This window comes from Dasypus novemcinctus, chromosome 12 (genome assembly GCF_030445035.2).
Source record: "Dasypus novemcinctus isolate mDasNov1 chromosome 12, mDasNov1.1.hap2, whole genome shotgun sequence".
Taxonomy (NCBI): Eukaryota; Metazoa; Chordata; class Mammalia; order Cingulata; family Dasypodidae; genus Dasypus; species Dasypus novemcinctus.
In genome coordinates, this window is record NC_080684.1 from 103,072,093 (window position 1) to 103,078,403 (window position 6,311).

At 50.0% G+C, this 6,311-nt stretch overlaps 1 long non-coding RNA gene across 1 annotated transcript; it reads left to right on the forward strand.

Annotated features, from left to right (window-relative positions):
* The first annotated feature begins 1,098 nt into the window (after nt 1-1,098).
* LOC131280767 (uncharacterized) lies at nt 1,099-5,919 on the forward strand. Its single transcript, XR_009188462.1, has 3 exons — nt 1,099-1,525; nt 1,940-1,982; nt 3,604-5,919. It is a non-coding gene; the product is annotated as an uncharacterized lncRNA (long non-coding RNA).
* The last annotated feature ends 392 nt before the right edge of the window (nt 5,920-6,311 follow it).

Sequence of the window (6,311 nt, forward strand, 5' to 3'; positions counted from 1 at the left end):
ACCGACCACAGAACATTCTCTCCTCCAAAGATAAGGTCGTCCTTGGAAAGTCACTCCTTCCCCTGAGACCAGCAAGCCTGGGACTTTTCCCTATCTCCACCACCCTCTCCAACCCTGCCCAACTCGCCCTTTCAAAAGGTACCCGCGGCTCAGTGAGACGGGCTGGCGTTTCACGTCAGACCCCGGCCGTGCTGCTGGCTAATGAGCTCCTGCCTGAATCGTGGTCTGTCTCAAGCCTCCTTAACCTGCGATCTAACTCCTGCCTCAAGTGTTCAGAAAACGGACTCAGAGATGGACTGATAGATAGACACAGAGCAATGAATACGCACACAGATGGCTTGTAGAAAGATGGACAGCTAGAACGAGAGGGCACGTATGTTAAAATGGTGAATCTGGGTATCTGGGAGATGGGGTATGTTGGAATTCTCTGTATGGGGATTGTTTTATTTTTCTAGCTGTTCTGTAAGTTTAGGGTTATTTCGAAATAAAAAGTTAAAAATAAGACGCGCAATCAAGAAAGTGAAAGAACAGGCAATAATTAACAGAAAACAGTTGTGCATAAAAAGAAAAGTTATCATTGTGTACTTTGTGATTCAGGAGTCAACAGTGTTTACAGAATTGGAACACTAAATATTGAATGTTGATCTAGTCAAGGATAGATTTTTATCTGCATTTGGAGGGTGGAGGCAACCAGCACAGGAGGAAAAGAGCCCAAAATCCTCACCTTCTAGACAGAGAAGCCAACTAATAATGCCTAAAACTGGAGATCCAAGTAGAGACAATGGAAGCATGTTATTTTTTTGTATGAGAATTTATTATTTTTTACTGTATTTTTTGAAGATACCTAGATCACGAAAAATGTTACATTAAAAAATATGCGGTTCCCACATATTCCACCCCCACCCCACCCCCCAACTCCTCCCACATCTACAACCTCTTTCATCATTGCACCATATCCATCGCATTTGGTGAATACATCTTGGAGCACTGCTGCACCACATGGATTGTAGTTTACATTGTACTTTACACTCTCCCCCAGTCCATTCAGTGGATTATGGCAGGATATACAACGTCCAGCATCTGTCCCTGCAACATCATTCAGGACAACTCCGAGTCCCAGCGTATTATTTAGAGATAAGGAACGTGCATGTTTTCTATGACGCATCACAAATTTCTACAAACGTAGTGGCTTAAAACAACACAATCATTATCTCAGAGTTTCTGTGGGTCAGGAATTGCGCATGGCTTGGCCTGTCCTCCACTCAGTCTTCCAAGGCTGCCCTCAGTGAAAGTGCACTGCCCTTCTTGTGGGGAGGAGGCTGTCCTAGGAAAAAGCCCACTTCCAGGCTGGTTCAGGCTGTTGGCAGACTTCAGTTCTTGGCAGCTGTAGGAGAGCTCCAGTTCTTTGCTGGCTGACAGTCAGAGACCCCTCTCAGCTCCCGGAGGCTTCTAGAGGCCCTGCCTGCCAGGCCAGTGGCCCTTTTCACAGGCAGTTTGCTTTTTAGGCCAGCAGGAGAGCAAAAAGGTATAAGGTAACATAATCTCATTCTGTCACTGTTGCTAGATACTGTTTGTTAGAAGCAAGTCACAGGTCCCGCCCACACTAAGGCGAAGCTGCTAACAAGGGCGGGAGCACCGGGAGCTGGGGGTCACTGAGACCCCTTAGAGGGTGTGCCCCTGCCGTGTGGAGTTAATGCTAGAAGAATCTGTTACAACCGCTGCAAAGTGGTGGCCCCTGGGAGCAGGGAGTGGTGCTGGCTGGCTAGTGTCTGCTGTCTTCTTTCTGTGACAAACCTTGTTTTGTCAAGTCTTGTGTATGTGTAAGAGATATAAATAGAAACTAACTTTAAAAATAACTGAGATGGATCACTTCCTATCAGGATCTCATTCCATTATCTCACCAACTCTCTTAATCAGGAACTGTTCTTTTTATTTGCAGATGAGGAGTCTGAAGCACACAGCAGTTACCTGCCTTGCCCCAGGTGAGCAGAACTTTGCTTGCAGTGACACCTGTCCCCATCTGTACTTAACGAGAGTTCCGAAATCTAGGGACTGATCTTTATCCAGGCCACCCTGTTGCACACCCATTATTTCTAATCTTCACACAGCCTACACCCTTCAGGGAAATGGATTAGTCAGCCAAAGGGGTGCTGATGCAGAATACCAGAAATCAGTTGGTTTTTAGAAAGGGTATTTATTTGGGGTAGGAGTTTACAGATACCAGGCCATAAGGCATAAGTTACTTCCCTCACCAAAGTCTATTTGGAGCAAGATGGCTGCCGACATCTGTGAGGGTTCAGGCTTCCTGGGTTCCTCCCTTCCAGGGTCTTGCTTCTCTCTGGGTTCAGGTTTCCTCTCTTCCCAGGGCTTGCTTCTTCCTGGGCTCAGGGTTCCTCTTTCTGGGGCTTGCTTCTCTTTCCTCTGTGTGCTTACTTCCCGGGGCACCAGCTTAAGGCTTCAGCATCAAACTCCAACACCAAAAACCCCCAACTCCATCCTTTGCCATGCCTTTTATCTGTGAGTTCCCACCCACCAAGAGGCGGGGACTCAACGCCCAATCAAAACCCCAATCATAACTCGATCACGCCCAGGTACAGACCAGATTACAAACATAATCCAACATCTCTATTTGGAGTTCATAACCATGTCAAACTGCTACAGCATCTAAACCAATTTTTTTAAAAACACCATGTAGGCAAAAAAAAAATTGTAAACCTGTAAACCATATTGAGGCAAATTGCAAGTTGGTTAGTTTACAACCTTGCCGCATAGGGGACAGGACTGGCGAAAGAGAGAGACACCCACACAGAGACAGAAACAGAGAACGGGTTGCACGACGAGCCAGGGGGCGCTCCAGACTCCTGGGCAAGAATGTGGAGTCCTGGTGGGGCTGTGCAGTCTTGGAAAATGGGGACTCGGATGCTGGGTGGCAGGAGTCAGGGTCCATGCCAGGGTGGGGCTGGGGACCAGGGCAGAGCCTGGATCCCTCTGGAAGGAACATGCTGAGGAAGTGAAAACATCCAGTTGCTTCCCGATGGGGAGACAGGCTGCTCCATTCCACCGAGGAAACCAGCCCACACTTTGATGGGCTCTCCTGAGCTTTGTCTTCTCTCTCAGCTGGTGGCCAGGACCAAGAAGTACACGTTTACCCCAAATAAACAGAAGCACCCCTCTTCCCCACTCCAGCCCAATGCTAAACAAGCCCTAATCAGTTGAAATGGAGATGAAAGCAACATAGGAGAGCTGTGAGGGTAGGCCCTCGCTTCACCCTCTTTTGTGACCTTTTTTTCCCTCTTCTCCTTTTCTAATTTGAGTTTTATAGCTCTTTTCTTTTCCTAATACCTGCAGGCGCCCATGAAACACTCCCATCCTTCAGGCTGAGCCCCTGGAAGCCATGGTGTAGCCTCATCACCCCCTTGGCACCTCACCTTCCCTTCCTTCCTCCTTGTCCTCTAGCCGGGCCCCATCCTGTCCCATCGCTGAGGCCAGCACCTCCTGACTCTGCCCTCCCGGGAGCGTAGCCTCGGCCTGATTTTTGGTTGCTCTTGCGGCAACTCTTGACTCTTATTGACCACTCTCTTCTGAAACATTCTCCTCCTTCAGCTTCCACGAGACCGCAGTGGCTGCTTGTCCTTCCATGGGTCTGACCATGCCGCCGACAGCCGGCTCGGTGGGCTCTCCAGGCCCTACCTGCAGGCCTTCTCCCTTCCCGGCCCTCGCACCTTCCCAGAGCAAGTCTCATCCCATCACCACGGCCTCCACCACCACCGCGGTGCCAGTGATTCCAATTCTGTAGCTCCACTTAGGAGCACTAAGCACTGCCTTCTTTACTTGTATTGTACTTAGAAGAGTAGATCTCTGACATTTTAAAGAGTTATAAAAATGACAAGGCAAACACCTGTGCAGTGGCCACACAGCTTAAGACCCAGCACGTTGCCTTTGTCTTAGAAGCTTCCTGTGTGCCTCTCCTTGACTGCATGCCCCACCTCCCCTCCCCAAGAGTAACAGCCCTTCCCTTACTATACTTTTTGGTTTGTCACTGTATATGAATCCATAAACGATATGCTATTTAGATGTTCCACTTCCAGTAGTGACCAAATGATTCCTATTGAAAAAATCTTTAGCAGAGAACAATGACAAATTCTGGGCAAAATAAAAAAACAACTACCTGGAGGCACCAGAAAGCAACCAAAACCAGGCAGATACTGGATGGGAGTTGACATTTGAAGGAAAAGAATGGCACCAAGTGAGTTTTCCATTTTTTAATGGCTTTTAGCCTAAGAGCAAGCCCCAGTCTTTGCCATGCAGGGCAGCTACAATCTGGCTAGAAACCCACAGTCATATTTGCTTGATGAATCTGCAAATGAAGATTGGGGCAACCATAGCATCTGGAAAGTAAGGGGGGAATTCTGGAAGGACAGAGCCGAGAGGAACTTCATGGGGCAGATACCAAGCAGCCCACCCAAGGCTATAACTGAATTCAAATCTGAGGTGCTGGGAAGCAGACTTGGCCCAATGGATAGGGCATCTGCCTACCACATGGAAGGTCCACGGTTCAAACCCCGGGCCTCCTTGACCCGTGTGGAGCTGGCCCATGTGCAGTGCTGATGCGTGCAAGGAGTGCCGTGCCACACAAGGGGGTCCCCCACATAGGGGAGCCCCACGCGCAAGGAATGCACCCCGTAAGGAGAGCCGCCCAATGCGAAAGAAAGTGCAGCCTGCCCAGGAATGGCGCCGCCCACACGGAGAGCTGACACAGCAAGATGACGCAACAAAAAGAAACACAGATTCCCGGTGCAGCTGATAAGGATAGAAGCGGTCACAGAAAAACACACAGTGAATGGACACAGAGAGCAGACAACTGGGGCGGGGGGGGAAGGGGAGAGAAATAAAAAATAAACTTAAAAAAAAAAAATCTGAGGTGCCATCCCAAGGAAGCTAAAGGTTTCAGTCATTGGGCCCTGGACCGCGAGCTTTCTCGGAGGGTGGTGGTGAGCTCTCACTTCAGTGTGACTGCCCTTCTATATACCTGTGCTCCATTATTTCCTCCTGTTTCTTTAGAAGCTTTTCAGCTATCTCCTCTGAGGCAAACTGCAGGAAGACCTCCCGGGGAAGTCCCCTGGGAGTGAGATCCCATTTGGCATGATTTCTAAGCCTAAGAAGAACTAAGCAACTTCTTCCTTGCTACATCCAAAGGGCAGTTCTTCGACATGCGAAGCCACAGTTCCCCGTATGGGAACTGTATGGTTCCCTCCCCAGGGACCGCCCTGGGACCTCCCGGCAGCAAAAGGGCTAAGGCAGGGCCCAGCAGGACCCGCTCCTGAGGGTTTGTTACACCTTCTGAATGTCATTCCTAGGTGGCAAACACAGAAAAGGTGAGTTTGGGAGGCAGTTCGGCTCATTGAAAGTCAGGGTCTGGCTTGGATGAATTCTCCTTGGTGACTTTTAAAGGTCTAATTGAAATGAAGTGAAAACCCAGTGTCTCTAGATAAAAGAACTAAAAAGAAAAGGGAAGGGCTTAATATCTGTTTGTTTGGGAAAAGAAATAGAGTCTCAAAAAGCAGCATCATTTCCCTCACCCTGATGGTTCGCCTTAAGGTGCTGGGAAAACAGGGCAGCCCTGCTCCAGGCCACACGGGGCGGGTGCTCCAGCTGCCCGGCCTTAGGCCAACAGGACAGGGATGGAATTGCTGAGCTGGTAGCACTGTGCTTCGTGACGAGCCGAAGTTTGTGCTACCAGCCCCCAGACGTGGGGTGTCAGGAGAAGGTTTTTAGCAGCCCCAGAGGGTTTGCCTTGTGGCGCCGGAGTGCGCCGGTCAAGCCAGCACCCGCGGAACCCGGTGCGGTGACCCAGCACCCTGCCCCTCCCCTGCCTGCAAGCATTCAGCCCCTCCTCTGTACCCCTGGGCTGCTGAGAGCCACCCCCGGGCACCAGCCCCTCAGTCCTTGTCCCCTGAGGCGGGGTCACTTCCATGCAGGTCATGGCCTTGGCTAGCTCTGGCTGTACCAAGTGTCCCCTAATTCACTGCCAGCATTTCCAGATCTGTGTCCACTCCAAAGAGAATCTGCTCACCTTGGAGCCTCAGGAGTTTGCTGACATTTGATCAGAGTTGTGTCGGGGGTGGGGAGTGGGGGTGGCAGGGAGAGGCAGGGATTTGTCCTGAACCAATGACGTCATCCTCTGTACTCTTGGATGGAGAGCAGTGACCAGTCCAACAGGTTGCTCTGTGTCAAATGAACTGACCCAAAAGGGACTGAAAAGGAAATTTCAGCAACTTCCCCCTATGGACTGCCCATATTTTAGCTACCAC